The 16,942-nt window shown below is 38.7% G+C and overlaps 1 non-coding gene across 1 annotated transcript; it reads left to right on the top strand.

Annotated features, from left to right (window-relative positions):
- Positions 1 to 2,061: 2,061 nt before the first annotated feature.
- Positions 2,062 to 2,134, top strand: TRNAT-UGU (transfer RNA threonine (anticodon UGU)). Its single transcript has one exon. It is a non-coding gene; the product is annotated as a tRNA-Thr (tRNA).
- Positions 2,135 to 16,942: the final 14,808 nt, after the last annotated feature.

Raw genomic sequence — 16,942 nt, forward strand, 5'->3', positions numbered from 1 at the left:
CATTTAGCGTCTCTCACTTAGCTCTGATATGGTGTCGTCGCTCACAGAAAGAGTAGTCCTTTCATTGGCTAGGGGGATTACGCTTAATGGGATAGACCGATCATCGCTTCCTTCCTCTACTAGTTCTAGAGTCAAGCCAGCAAAGAAGTGGACTCTTTCCTTTTTCACTGGCTAGCATCATAGGGATATTCGACGTTTAATGAGATAGTATAGTTCTAGACTAAAGCTAGCAAAAAACAAGACTGAGGTCGATAGGGGCATTACTAGTAATTGCTAAGGTGCTTTATGAAGTATTAACCACGCTCATCTCCAGTCGCCTTTGTGATTTCATATACTATTCCCGTATGCCATATCTCTTATTCAATCTTGCTATACGTCCAAGCTCTCCCCCATCGGTAGTTGGAAGCAGAACTGAGACTGGCTGTGACTGAAGGAAAAGGGAGCTAGGTGTGATAGGAGGGCACGGTTAAACAGGTAAGCGAAGGCTCTCTCTCTCGCTCTATGGTCTTGTGTGAACTCCTTTCCGCCCATTATTGATCTTCACTCTAAGTGAGCAGGTCAAAGCAGTTGATTAATGGTGATTCAACATAGATTCTACATCTTGAAACCAAGCCAGTTTTGGAGCAGCTTTATGATAATGAAACCAACCAGCAAAAAGCATTAACGCTGCAAAGATCAATGCACCAATTGCGGTACAATAGAGTTGTAATTCGCTAATTATTCCAAATGCTCGCCAAATCTGAAAAAAAACCAGAGGTTATTTGTATTCCTCGGAATCCCCCGCCCACATCACCATTCAAGACTATTGGCCAAACCACCTGGGCACTAGGCCCAATGTGAGTCGGATCGCTTAGCCATGCTTCATAATTGGAAAAACGAGCACCGTGGAAATACATGCCGCTCAGCCAAAGGAAGATGATGGAGAGTTGATCGAAATGCGCACTAAAGACTTTTCGAGAGATCTCCTCCAAATCACTGGTATGGCTATCGAAATCGTGAGCATCAGCATGTAGGTTACAGATCCAAGTGGTGGTTTCAGGGCCTTTAGCTATTGTTCTTGAGAAATGACCCGGTCTAGCCATTACTGACCAGAAAGACACCAAATTCTCCTTTAGGTGCTTCAACTGCGGTATAGGTAGAAGGAGCTGGTACGGAAAAACCTTCTGTATAAGGTTCGAAATGGTGAATTGAGGTAGAGTAGACCGATGATCCTGTAGTCATTTGGCCGGCTATTGAAAGAAAAAGCTTGCATCTGCTCCCCCTTTTATATAACCGGTCCTATCTCTCTCCAAACCTAACGTGGTAGTTTCCCATCATAGGGCTTAAGGAATAATATAAAAAAAGAGAGGGAAAAATATTCATATTAAATAAATCAAAATCAATGAAATAAGTAAATAAAAATGAAGTAGAAGAACTCAGATTCCAAATGAAAAAATTCAAACTTGAAAACGATCTTTCTGATTCTCGAAGAATGAGGGGCAAGGGGATTGATAGAGAAAGATCTCTTGTTCTTATTATAAGATCATGATTGGATCCGCATATGTTTGGTAAAGAGAATAATCTTCTCCTTTGAGAATACTCAAAAACGGAAAGTGTTCAATTGGAACATGAAAACGTGACTAAATTGGTCCTAGTTACTCTTTGGGACGGAGTGGAAGAAGGGAGGGATTCTCGAACGCGGAAAAGGATCTAATAACTTCGAAAGAATTGAACGAGGAGCCATATGAGGTGAAAATCTCATGTACTCAATATAGGTGGATACATACCCTATATATCTGTCTCTCTTTCACTGATTTTACCCTGAAATTTCGAATACTTGAACGATCGATTTTTTTTTTAGAATCTTTAATCGTGATAAAAAAAATTCTATATCGCTAAATTAATCGTTATGTTCTATAATATTTACAATAATATAATATTTAATAGTTATTTTTTATTCTATATTATATTCTTTAATATATTCTAATTATATGGATGGAAGAGCCAAGAATTCAAATAGTTAATAGCAAAGATTCTAAGAGTTTGTTGAATTCCTATGCATGTTGAATTTATGTTATGTGAGCCTGCTTAGCTCAGAGGTTAGAGCATCGCATTTGTAATGCGATGGTCATCGGTTCGATTCCGATAGTCGGCTTTTCGCTATTTGTTTTATTCGATGTTTTACATGATTGATAATGCATCTTTGCAATCAAAGAATATTGAAAAAATAAATAAAATAAAGTGTCTTCCTCTTTTCGCAAAAGCCATTGATTTCTTATGTTATTATGTTATAGGAATATCCAACTATCTCACGAAAAGAGTCCTTTTCTTTTGCTATATATAGAATAGAAAGATCTTTATATTTATCTAACTCATCTCATTATTCTTAATACTTCTGTAAATTTGGCTTTATCTTTATTTAGAATTTAGTTCATTTTTAGTTTAGTTTTTTTCTGTAAAATGAAATTTCATCAATAAGAATTAATAATTAAATAGAAATAAGAAGAAGGAGTCTTTATGTCGCGTTACCGAGGTCCTCATTTAAAAAAAAATACGTCGCCTGGGGGCTTTACCGGGGCTAACTAATAAAAGGCCCAGAGCTGGAAGTGATCTTAGAAACCAATCGCGTTCCGGGAAAAAATCTCAATATCGTATTCGCCTAGAAGAAAAACAAAAATTGCGTTTTCATTATGGTCTTACAGAACGACAATTACTTAAATACGTTCGTATCGCCGGAAAGGCAAAGGGGTCAACAGGTCAGGTTTTACTACAATTACTTGAAATGCGCCTGGATAACATCCTTTTTCTGTTGGGTATGGCTCCGACTATTCTGGGAGCTCGCCAATTAGTTAACCATAGACATATTTTAGTCAACGGTCGTATAGTAGATATACCAAGTTATCGTTGCAAACCCCGAGATACTATTGCGGCGAGGGATGAACAAAAATCTAGAGCTCTAATTCAAAATTCTCTCGACTCATCCCCTCCTCAGGAATTGCCAAACCATTTGACTCTTCAACCATTCCAATATAAAGGACGATATGACTTATGATACCGGATCCGGGCAGAATGGGAATATACACCTCTGGATGACCGAAGAACCGAAAGAGATGCTGGTATAATATGGGGTCTCCCCCTCCAGCGGGATCAGAAAAGGTTGTATTAAAGTTTCGATCGGTTAATAACATGGTAATTGCCCCTGCCAGTACCGGAAGTGATAATAATAGTGGGAATGCTGTCACTAGAACGGACCACACAAATAGGGGTGATCTTTGCATAGTCATTCCAGGTACACGCATGTTGGAGATAGTTGTTATAAAATTGATAGAACCTAAAATGGATGAAATACCAGATAGATGAGGACTAGAAATTGCTGAATCAACTGCTCCTCCAGAATGGCTGGTAATACCACTTAAGGGCGGATAGACCGTCCACCAAGTGCCACTACCAATAGTATATTTATCTATTGCACACCAGAACATTGAGAAAAATACATTTTCTTTAAATACCACAAATAGGTATATTTATAAATCTAACGTGCTTTAAATACCACTAAATGATACAACCGCAATGCTCACACTACTGGTGTTTACCCTTTCTTTTTCCATTTTCCCCACTCAATTGTAACTTACTAGACACATCTTCCTTCTCAGTCTTCTTCTTTGTATGTTCCTCGAAAGCTTTTAATCTCTCAAACACTTCTTGAAATGGCATAGTATTAAGATCAACAAACTGTTCAATTGATGCAACAATTTGAACAAACTTTTATGCTACAGAATCCAAAAGTTTTTGAACCAATCTTTTCTCATTCATCGTATGCCCAAGACTGCTTGCTTGTGTTGAAATCTGACTGATCTTTCCTACATAGACATCGAGTGAATCACCAATATTCATCATCAGGGATTCAAACTCTGACTCGAGGGTCTCAATACACGTCTCCTTAACCCTCTCGACTCCAACATGTCAAACCTTTAATACTTCCAAAATTTCTTCCCCTGAAGTAAGATTAGCAATTTGCATTACCATATTTTCAGGAATTGCTTAAACCCTAAACACTATGAAAAAGCAACGCATCTTTCGAAGTGAAGCTGTGTGGAGGGAATTTCATTATCTCAGTCAATCCATATGAAAAACCGACGCATCTTTCGCTTTGATGAGGATAGTCTGAACCCAAGTTCCAATGCTTATAGTAGTAATGCAATTGCCATGCTATTCTTTTTCTCATCAACTTCAGTCCCTGCTTTCGGTTCAACCGCTTCCCATATTCCATGGACATTAAGAAGCACTTTAATTTTTACCGCCAATTGGTATAATTTGTCTTGTCAAGGATGGGTACCGGAAAGTCATTGATGTCCCTCCATCCTTTGCTGTTACAATTTCGACTGAACCATCCTCCGTGTCTTCTTTTTCCTTATTGTTGCAAACTTTTCTTCCCTAAAGTGATAATCTGATCAACTTTTATTTATCTCGGCCTGAAATGAAAGTAATCCTCCTGATTATACATGTTCAACCTTTGATCAGTCCCGCGTTGCGTTCAAATTCAATGTCGCCTCGCGTTAAAAGTCAATCTCGCCTCTGCGTTGACAATCAATCTCGCCTTCCATGCGTTGATCTTTAATTCCCTGACAAAAAACTCTGAACCATTGTTCTCCTTTTTTAACTAAAGTTTTGCTTGTTTTCTAATTTCGTTTTCTAGTTGATAGAAAAATACAAAAAAACAAACTAATTTTTTGATATGCCGGTCACCACCGTCACCGTTCTACCCGAAACAACCATTGGTTCCAATTTATTGACTCGGAAAAATCAGCGGGCGGAAACACACTGAACCGCCGTTTCTCCTTTCTTTGTTAGAAGATACAGCCAGCCACTACCACAAATCAAACCTTGATTTGTCAGAATTTAAAACCCAATTTTTCTTCATAAACCTTCAGTATATTGCCAGAGAAATGCACCGGCAATCTCTGTTCTTTAAAATTCGCGATAAATTGCCCAACCGGAAAAACGTTTTTTTGCTGGAATTCCCCGCCAGGAATCTGATACCGCCGAAAAACGCCTCTACGGCTTTTTTCCTTGCTGGAAACTTAAATATATTGACGGAGAACACTGTCAATAACTACCGATGTTCAATTCTTGCCCGAAAAAACTCATCAAAAAACCGGACTGCAGGATTTGTCGTCTGAAACTACTGTTGTCGCCAAAAACTGCTGTTGTGTTTTCTCTTGCCAAAACACACCGTTGATCTTCAAATGTTAAAATCTGATTAATCTATCACAATACCCTGACGACGCTCTGGTACCAATGTTACCAATGTTGGCCCAGACTTGATGATCTTTGATAAGGAATTGATATGATAACAAGACACTCTGATTCAAACTTGAAATTGTGTTGAATAAATAAAACATCCTGATTGTTATCTTATTTATAGATCACATGAACCAATCCTAACTTGACATTTATACATAGAAGTTACATGGAAGTTATAACCTTCCAACTTAAAACATATAAACCCCACACTTTACAACATCTATTAAAACTTAACTAAGCATAGTTTCGACTATTTGCAATACGACACCTGTATACTTCGGCATGGTTAACACTACATTCACCCCCTTAATTATGATCATCTTCTTCAAGATCCGCATACAGCAATGTTGGTTCCTCGTCTTCATCCTGAATGAAATTTGCCTCCTCTCTTTTTTCCAAATTTAGACATTCACTTCTGTAATTCCCAAGTTCATTGCATTTGTAACACCTTGTGTGGCTCTTGTCCTGTTGCACCCTACTATCTCCTCAACTTTTCCCTGGCATCTGACCTTTCCCTCATACATGTCCAAACCCCTCCTGAGTAGAGTTTCTACAACCGCAATTCTCACGCTTTTGGTGTTTACCCTTCCATTTTCCATTTTCCCCGCTCAATAGTAACTAACTAGACACATCTTCCACCTCAATCATCTTCTTTGTACGTTCCTCAAAAGCCTTTAATCTCTCAACCACTTCTTGAAATGGCATAGTATTAAGATCAACAAACTGTTCAATTGATGCAACAATTTGAACAAACTTTTATGGTACAGATCCTAAAAGTTTTTGTACCAATATTTTCTCATTCATCGCATGCCCAAGACTGCTTGCATGTGTTTCAATTTGACTGATCTTTCCTGCATAGACATCGAGTGAATCACCAATATTCATTTTTAGGGATTCAAACTCTGACTCGAGTCTCTCAATATGCGCCTCCTTAACCCTATCGACTCCAACATGACGAACCTTTAATGCTTCCTAAATTTCTTCCGATGAAGTAAGATTAGTTATTTGAAATACCATATTTTCAGGAATTGCTTAAACCCTAAACACTATGAAAAACCATATTAAAAACCAACGCATCTTTCGAAGTGAAGCTGTCGGGAGGGAATATCATTGTCTCAATCAATCCATATGAAAAACCAACGCATCTTTCGCTTTGATGAGGATTGCCTGAACTCAAGTTCTAGTGCTTATAGTAGTAATGCAATTGCCATGCTATTCTTTTTCTCATGGACTTCAGTCCCTGCTTTCGGTTCAACCGCTTCCCATATTCCATGGACATTAAAGAGCACTTTAATTTTTACCGCCAATTGGTATAATTCGGCTCGTTAAGGATGGGTACCGGAAAGTCATTGATGTCCCTCCATCCTTTGTTGTTACAATTTCGACTGAACCATCCTCTGTGTCTTCTTTTTCCTTATTGTTGCAAACTTTTCTTCCCTAAAGCGATAATCTGATCAACTTTTATTTATCTTTGCCTGAAATGAAAGTAATCCTCCTGATTATACATGTTCAACCTTTGATCAATCCCGCGTTGCGTTCAAATTCAATGTTGCCTCGCGTTAAAAGTCAATCTCGCCTCCTGCGTTGACAATCAATCTCGCCTTCCATGCGTTGATCTTTAATTCCCTGACAAAAAACTCTGAACCATTGTTCTCCTTCTTTAACTAAAGTTTTCCTTGTTTTCTAATTTCGTTTTCTAGTTGATAGAAGAATACAAAAAAAATTAATTTTTTGATAAGTCGGCACCACCGTCACTGTTGTTCTACCCAAAACAACCACCACTGGTTCCAATTTATTGACTCGGAAAAAACAGCGGGCGGAAACACACTGAACCGCCGTTTCTCCTTTCTTTGCCAGAAGATACAGCCGGCCACTACCACAAATCAAACCTTGATTTGTTGGAATTTAAAACCCAGTTTTTCTTCATAAACCTTCAGTATATTTCCAGAGAAATGCACCGGCAATCTCTGTTCTTTAAAATTCGTGATAAATTGCCTAACCAGAAAAATGGTCTTTTTGCCGGAATTCCCTGCCAGGAAACTAAACTGATACAGCCGAAAAACACCTCTACCGCTTTTTTCTTTGCTGGAAACTTAAATATATTGACAGAGAACACTGTCAATAACTACCGTTGTTCAATTCTTGCCCGAAAAATCTCATCGAAAAACTGGACAGCCGGATTTGTCGTCTGAAACTGCTATTGTCGCCGAAAACTGTTGTTGTGTTTTCTCTAGCCAAAACTCACCGTTGATCTTCAAATGTTCAAATCTGATTAATAAATCACAATACCCTGACGATGCTCTGGTACCAATGTTACCAATTTTGGCCCAGACTTAGACATGATGATCTTTGATAATGAATTGATATGATAACAAGACACTCTGATTCAAACTTGAACTTGTGTTGAATGAATAAAACATCCTGATTGTTATCTTATTTATAGATCACATGAACCAATCCTAACTTGACATTTATACGTAGAAGTTACATCGAAGTTATAACCTTCCAACTTAACACATCTAGACCCCAGACTTTACAACATCTATTAAAACTTAACTAAGCATAGTTTCGACTATTTACAATACGACCCCTGTATACTTCGGCATGGTTAACACTACATTCACCCCCTTAATTATGATCATCTTCTTCAAGATCCGCATACAGCAATGTTGGTTCCTCATCTTCATCCCAAACCAAATTCGCCTCCTCTCTTTCTTCCAAATTTAGACATTCACTACTGTAATTCCCAAGTTCATTGTGTTAGGCCCCGTTTTGTATAGTTAGTCTTTTGTATTGATTCAGTTATGTATTTGGGCTGATGGGTCATTTTATACATTGTCTGGGCCAAGGTCCATTGTAAAGAAACCCATTGGGCATTAGAAGTGCTTTACTTCTCATGCATGCTTTCCTATAAATAGGATGCATGCCATGAGAAGAAAGTGGTTGGAAGTTTGATATACAAAAGAAAACCTTTTGCAAGAAATCTATCTCTCTCACTCGTCTCTCTCTCTTTCTTTCACTCTCCTTTCCTTAACAAAAAAATAAACTCAAGATCTGAGAACTGTTGGTTGCTTAGTGTGATTTCCGCTAGCACTATGTTAGGTTGATCCAAAGACGTTGTTAGATCCACCCGAATAGGGACCTACAATTGGTATCAGAGCTTCGGCTCACTAGTTGAGGGTTTTTGGATCACAACCTTGGGTTTCGATCGTGAAAAGAAGAAAATAAGTATTCAAGTGTTCTTGACAAAGAAAATTATCAATAATACAAAAAGAATTAGCAAAAACTTCATAAAATGTCTTAGAAATGTTCTTGGTAAAAGTCTTAAGTGTTAAAAGTGGTATTTACGGGTTTCAAGTTTGTTAGTTTGAAAAATAAAAATTTCGCTTCGGTCAAGCATTGTACCAAACATCATACTTGTACTGACAAAAGTGGGTGGAACAGATCCCAAGGAAGATCTGCTTTTAGAAAGATAAAATCATTTCGCTTCACTTAAGAATTCCTTTCGCTTCGCTTATAATTCCTTTCGCGTCGCTTGGAATCCTTACGCTTCGCTTGGAATCCTTTCGCTTCGCTTGGATTCTTTCGCTTCGCTTGGATTCTTTCGCTTCAAGCCATTTCGCTTCGCTTGAAGCTGTTTAAGCGAAAAAGTTGACTGTTTTGAATATTAATCTCTGTTGAAGATTTACACCATGGCTAGTACTGAAGGGTTATTTGCTGTTAGAAAATCAAGTGGGAACACCTCAAAAACCTCCTAAGTTTATGACCTTAGATGATAACTTTTTTGATTTCAAATGGAGGTTCATGAACTTCATCTCATTAACTGAAACAGATTTGATGAGATGTTTTGAAGAGGGTCCTCATGTTCCAGTAACTCGCACTGATGCTGGGGAACAACCCAAGGCACCTGAGAATTATGATCAAGATGATTTGGATAAGTGAGCACAAGATAAGAAAGCAGTTCTGTTGTTGACAGTTTGTCTGTCAAATGAAATCATAGAGACACTACGAGAACACAGAAGTGCCAAGGGATTATGGTAAGCTCTTGTTGAGATGGTTATAGGAAATGCTGAAATTAAAGAAAACAAGAAGGCACAGTTGAAGGAAAAATTCAACATGTTCAACCATCGTCAAGGTGAGGCTGTGCTAGACTTAGTGAAGAGGTTTGAGAAGCTCATGGTCAAAGTAAGAGCTGCAGGTGTTAACATTCCCAACTCTGAGGTAAATCACAAGTTAATGAACTCTTTGCCTTACAGTTGGAGTGTAAACACAATAACCATCAAGAGAACCACAAATCTGAATGGGATGACAAACGATGAACTAATATCCACTATCAAATCATTCGAAATGGATGAACAGATGAGGATGAACAATCACATGAATTCTCTGAATCAAGCCGGAGTAAGTACTACATCTTCAAGTGTGCCAACAGCTTTTGTCAGCAAAACCCAACAGAATGTATATCCCGTGACCAATCCCAAGTACTCACCAACTGTTCCTTCACAATCAACAACATTTATCTCCACCAGCAACCCATCAACTCCGTCCAGTGCAAATTCGTTTCAAAAGGCAGTTGACAGTGCAGTTGCTCAAGCTCTGAAGGCACATGGAATTTCTGCAACAAAACCTAAACAAACAAGCCCTCCAGCTATTGTGAAGCCATTCCCATGCTGAATGATTCAAATGTGACACTCGTTAAAGCTTTTTTGTCTTGTCATGAAGAGCTATTGCAAGGAAATCTGTTACCAGCCCAGTTTGAAATAGGTGATTTGAAAGATATAAACCAAAAGGACCTTTAGAAAATGGACATCAAGTACCAGATGGCCATGGCTGTGCAAAGGGCCAACAACTTCATCAAAACCTACGGAAAGGACAGCTTCAATGATTCTGATCGAAAGCGAATTGGTTTCGACAAGAGCAAGCTTCGATGCTAAAATTGTGCAGAGATGGGTCACTTTGCCAAAGAATGCACAAATCCTCCCAAACCAGCAAACGATATACAGGTGACAGAAGTAACTGATGAAGAGAATGCAAAAGCTGCTGGAAAGAGGCCTGAGGATCAAAAGGCAAACAACTCAGCTCCAAGAATCGGGAATCGTCCACACAAGGGCAGCTCAAGCTCAAACTCGAGAGCCCTTGTTTCTCAAACAGAAGTTCACACTGGTATGGATTGGGACGAACAGTTTCAAGAGCTGCAGAATCTGCTGAATATGGCTAGCATGGCTTTCACAACAAAAAAGAAACCTCTTCATCTTTTGCTACTGGTTCTAGTGCATCACACCTTGATGAGGTAAAACGAAATCTTTGCACGGAAGCGTGTGTTAACAAAGTTACATACTATAGATACTTACAAGACGAAGTTTTGAAAGAAAATGTGAAACTTCGTCAGTTGAACACTGAATATGTAAAAGCTGATAAGATCTACATTGAAAAGATCAAAACTCATCACGATGATGTAGCTAATCTTAGACTTGAAATTTTTCGAGAAAAGCATAATGTCATTTATTATAAAGACATAATTAATTATTTAAAAGAAGAAATTAAGAAATTAAAACTCGAAGTTTCTGATAAGAAAGAAAAGGAAAAACAAGTCGAAAAGTTTGAGGCATCATCTGAGAAATTAGATGATCTTATTGGAGCCCAGAGAAGCACTAAAGTTAAAGCGGGGTTGGGGTACGACTACACTGCCGTACCACCACCATTCAATTATAACTATACCAATTTGCCCCACTTTAGCTATAATACTTCTCCTGATGAAGAAATGGCATACGGTGTTGGTAGGATACCAAAACCTGTGACATTTATTCCTACAGTATCTCAGACTGTTGCTCCAATTCAATCATTTGATAAATCTAACGTCAAAGTGTCTTGTGAAGCAGGTGATATAAACAATGATGATTATGGGAAAGTTAATCAGGGTTTTAAGCAAAATGGAGGATTAGAACCACGTTTTGAGTCATGTGTGGGTCTAACAAAATGCATTAATAACCCTGTTTGTAACAAAGTTTGTAAATCCATGTTGGAATGTTTAATGTCGGAATCAAAACCTGTATTTTGTGAAACCACTTGTGAGAAAATTGTAAAGAAGTATGTAATGAAAGTGAATGTTCTTCGTCTGATTCTGAGTGTGAAACAGTTTTTGATGAAACAAATGTGGCTAAAGTTGATGAACAGACAAGTTCTAGTTGCTCGTCAACTGATCGTGATTCTGAGGACTTACGAAAACAAGAAATTGTCTTTGAAAATGAAAAACCAAGCACGTCGTGTAAATATGTGCCTTCAAAGAAAACTTCATTTTCACAAAATACTACTAATAGAAATAGTTCTCAATTTTATGATCAATTTGATACTACCTATTACTACTCTGGTCATAAACCTAGGCAGTCAAATTACTTTGCATCTAATCATTCAAATGTGTTCTCATATAGAGGTTATCAATACGTTAACTCTACCACATCACCTCACCCCACATATTTCAGTGATCAACATGTCTATGTTGTAACAAAAGAAAATGTTGTTTTGGGTGTGGAAATCCGTCTCATCTTGCGAGACACTGCAAGAACTAGCATAAGCAACAAAGAGACGCCAAAAGTAAGTTTGGTCAGACATTTACTGAGTTAAATGTTCAACATAAGAAAATGTCTTATCAAACTTATACCTCAGCCAGTAAGACGAATTCACGAAGTAAAAGAACCGAAAAACCCAAGAAACCCTTCTGGCTAACACAAAGAGAAAGGAAGCGGTTAGCCAAAAGGTCAGAAGTTGAAAACCCTAAAAACCCCTCTAAACCGTTTTCCAAAGCAAACACTGAAGAATTGATAATCAAACCCAAACCAAAACGAAGGCAATCAAGAAAATCTTTTAAGAACTGAGGGAATCTTAACACAAGTTCCTCGAGTGATTGCACTTCAGATTCAAATTCACCAAAAGATTACATTTTTAAGAATCATAAAATAAAATTGGGTGATTTTTTGTTTGTTTTTCCCGAGATAAGTTCGTCTCGGGACCCTTCTACTAACTAGCTGCTCCAGCCTGGAAGGCCTGTCAATAGTATTTGGTACTTGGACAGTGGCTGTACCCGACATATGACAGGAGATGAGTCCCTGTTGTTTGACATTAAGCCATTCGATGGTGGACATGTTTCCTTTGCTGGTGACATAGGAGGAGAAATCACGAAACAAGGCAAGGTCTCTAATGGCACATTGACCTTCGACGAATTCAATCTTGTCAACTTACTCAGTGTCTCTCAAATCTGCGATAAGAAATTTTCAACTCTTTTCACTGAAAATGAATGTCTTATTCTTAAACCATGCTTCAAAGTCCCGGAAGAGTGGATTATGTTGCATACTCCGAGGCACAATGACGCTTACATTCTGGACATGAGAAGCAATTATTCCATGCGGACTGCTTCTTGTTTGATGTCCAAGGCCTCGGAGAACGACTCATCCTTATGGCATCGACGTCTAAGGCATGTTAACTTTAAGAACTTAAACAAGTTGGTTAAAGGTGACCATATGAGGGGCTTGCCCGTAAAATCTTTTCATTGTGCTAAAAAATGTTTATCTTGCTCTAAATGCAAACAGCACAAACTCCCTCATCGCCCTAAGACTATCAATTCCATAAACTCCACTCTTCAACTGCTGCATATGGATCTTTTTGGTCCCATTCAACCAATGGCAATAGGTCGAAAAGCCTATTGTCTGGTTATTACTGATGATTACTCGCGTTTCAGTTGGACTTTTCTGCTAGGTCACAAGGATGAGACATCTCAGTTTCTTATCAGATTCATCGTGTTGGTTGAGAATCAGACGAACAAACGAGTTAAGTGCATCAGAAGTGACAATGGAACAGAATTCTACAACAAAGTCGTCAACGAATTATGTCACAACAAGGGGATTCTTCGTCAAGTCAGTGCACCCTACACTCCTGAACAAAATGGGGTGGCTGAGCGACGAAATCGTACACTGGTTGAAGTTGCAAGAACCATGCTGTCATACTCCAAGCTCCCTTTATTTTTCTGGGGGGAAGCCATTAACACTACTTGCTACACTCAGAATCATGTGTTGCTGAACAAAAGACTGAATAAGACACCTTATGAAATCTTTTATGGAAACAAGCCAAGGGTTAATTTCTTCAAGACATTCGGTTGTCCATGCACAGTGCTTCAGTCAAATGTTGCTACAACTTCAAAGTTTGCTGAAAAAGCGGATGAGTGCTACTTTGTTGGTTATTCCGCTGACAAAAGTGCTTATCATGTGTTCAATAAGAAATCCCGAGTGATTTTGGATTCCTACAACATTGACTGGTAAGAACTGAACCCTACCGATGCACACCATGTTCCTGATTGGATGTTTGATTATGAAGGCTTGTTCAGGCAGTTTCGAGGAATGTATGTACCACCGTCTGCACTAGTGATGTCTCCTGTTGTTTCTGCACCATCTCCGACAATTATTGATCAATAAATCTTGATGCACGCCATTGTGAAAGGTCTGACGGACATTCAGATTGCTGCACCCGCACCCACATTCAATGGTCCACACGGGGCTAATCAACCTGTCTCGGAAGTCAATGTGCAAACATCTGCAGAATCTACAAAATAGCCTGCTGTCGAAGACACAGATAATTCGGACTCCGACTCATTTATGTCAGCTGACAATGAGGAAAATGTTCAGACCAATCAAGCGGCTAATCAACAAACCCACCAAATGGAAACTTCCCCAGCTCATGATCCAAGTATAGTTGAATCAGTTCCTACACCTTCCTCTGAAGATGATGTTCATGGATCTGCTGAGGAAGCTATTCAAGAGAATGTCTAGAATGACACCGTTCCTGTTGGAACTTCTCGCAGCACTGACTCATCGTCGGTACCTACTATCGCCGGACCTTTCTACAACAACCTATGGGAAGGCACCATCGCTCAAGAAAATTTGGTTGATCAAGAAGAAGATGCAAGAGATCCCCAACCAAATCCCGCTGTCGATGTGACCGCGGTATTTCATCCCATAGAGAGCCTGACCATTGAGCTTGAGGCAACACCAGTCGAGAGTGTCAAACAAATTCCACAGTTACCAATTCATCACCGACATCCGACCGAGAACATCATTGGAGATCCGTCCGCTGGCATCCAAACACGCAGCACCTCTGGTAACATTAACAGATGTCTTTTTGCCTGTTTTATTTCATAGGTAGAGCCCAAGGACTACAGAGTTGCTTTGAAGGAGAACTCTTGGGTTGAAGCAATACAAGAAGAACTGTTGCAGTTCAAGAAGCTAAACGTTTGGAGGCTAGTGAGAAACCAGATCACAAGAAGCCGATAGGAACAAAATGGGTGTTCCGTAACAAGAAAGATAACAAGGGGGTGATTATAAGAAATAAAGCCCGGTTGGTCGTTCAAGGTTTTTGGCAACGAGAAGGACTTGATTACGATGAAGTTTATGCACCGGTGGCCATATTGGAGGCAATTCGTATCTTTTTGGCATATGCCTCGTACATGAATTTCAAAGTATATCAGATGGATGTGAAGACTGCTTTCTTGTATGGGAAAATAAAGAAGAAATTTATGTGAGCCAACCACCAGATTTTGAAGACCCAAATTATCCTGACCACGTTTACCGACTTGACAAAGCACTTTATGGTCTTCACTAAGCTCCTCGTGCTTGGTATGCCACACTGGCTGATCATTTAGTGAAGAATGGATACAAGAGAGGCATTGTTGATCAAACTCTCTTTGTCAAGAAAGTGAAGGATGATTTGATTCTCGTTCAAGTGTATGTTGATGATATTATCTTCGGGTCCAAGAATGAGACTCTATGCAAGGAGTTTTCTGAGATTATGCAGAAGCTATTTGAAATGAGTTCCTTAGGGGAGATGACTTTCTTCCTGGGCTTACAAGTTGAGCAAAAGAAGGACGGGACTTTGATTCACCAAGAAAAGTACGTTCATGACATTGTTTAGAAATTTGGTTTTAAGGACACAACTGCTTTCATGACACCAATCGCTACACGTCCTGTTCTCGCTCCTGATCCATCAGGAAAACCAGCCGATCAACACCTTTATAGGTCAATGATTGGTTCCTTGATGTATCTCACTGCAAGCAGACCGGACATCATGTTCCCTGTTTTTCAATGTGCCAGATATCAGTCTGACCCAAGAGAATCCCACATGACTGCTGTCAAGCGTATCTTCAGATACTTGAAAGGAAGACCACGTTTGGGTCTTTGGTACCCAAAGGATTCTCCCATGGAACTTCATGCTTACACCGACAGTGATTATGGGGGATGCAACTTGGACAGAAAATCCACATCTGGTGGATATCAATTCCTAGGAGATCGGTTGATCTCAAGGCAGTGTAAGAAACAAGTCACAGTGTCTACATCCACAGCCAAAGTCGAGTACATCGCCGCATCCAGCTGCTGCTCTTAAGTGATATGGATCCAGCATCAGCTGCTAGATTACGGTTTGAATTTCTATGAATCAACGATCAAATGTGATAATGAGGCGGCCATTGCTATTGTCAAAAACCTGGTCCAGCACTCAAAGACTAAGCACATTGACATCCGGATACATTTTATTCGTGATTGTTATGATCGCAAGCTTGTCGACATAAAACGGGTCCATACTGATTTTAACTTTGCAGTTCTCTTTACAAAAGCTTTCAGTTGTGCCCGATTTTTGTTTCTCGTTGAGTCATTGGGCATGATTTCCTTTCAGTAAATTCTTTATCGTCTATCTTTTAGTTTAAAACTGTAAATATTTTTCAAATATGTCACACTTTTAGAGGGAGAAAATGAGTTAACTTTAACTCACCAAAAAGATTTTAAAATTTACTTTCAGTAAAACAAAAATTGAGTCACTTGACTTAACAAAAAGATTTATTTTAATATATAATATTGATTTCCTCTTAAAGTAAATTCTAAGAAAACTCAAAAAGAATTGTCCCGTTTAGAGGGAGCTCCTGCTTAGAGGGAGTCAGATATTTAAAATTTTCAATCAAGAATTTGATGCGACTATATGGAAAGTGATAGTACATTGGTTTGTAATGATTCTAGCGCGTTAAAAGAATAGAACAAAAGGCTACAAGGTCATTCATTGATGTGTAGGTAGGCTTGACAAACAAGTAAGGGTCAAGTGATATAAACTTAAACTAATGCCGGTACTAGTGGATATACAATTATGAAGCGGTTGCATGATTCCGTTAAGTCATATTCATGAAGGCAAAAATGTAACTATACATGTCATACCCAAGCCTCTCTTTATCTGATCACAGTCATCTTATGAAAGTCAGTGTCATCTTTAATTTTTATTGAGTCAAGAAAAGAGTCAAGTAAAGCGTCAAGAAAAGCAAGAAAAAGAAAGACAAAAGAGTCAGAAAAGAAAAAGAAAAATCAAGAAAAAGATTCAGTTCTAGGAATTTTAACTTCTTCTTTATTTCTTCATTTATTTTGATTCAAGCCTTGGACTTTCTCCTGCGCGATAATATGGTATTATCCGACCTGATTGTTAAGGCCCTGAATCATCTGCTTTGTTTTATTTTCTTTCTTTTGTTCAAGCCTTGGACTTTCTCTGCGCGATAATATGGTATTATCCGACCTGATTGTTATGGCCTGAACTTCTGCTTTATTTTAATCTTTCTAGATCGAGTCAAGTGTGCAAAGCACAA

The sequence above is a fragment of the Bidens hawaiensis genome, unplaced genomic scaffold (genome assembly GCF_021521415.1).
Source record: "Bidens hawaiensis isolate Kalapana, Puna unplaced genomic scaffold, B.hawaiensis_p1.1 tig00040566_1, whole genome shotgun sequence".
Classification (NCBI taxonomy): Eukaryota; Viridiplantae; Streptophyta; class Magnoliopsida; order Asterales; family Asteraceae; genus Bidens; species Bidens hawaiensis.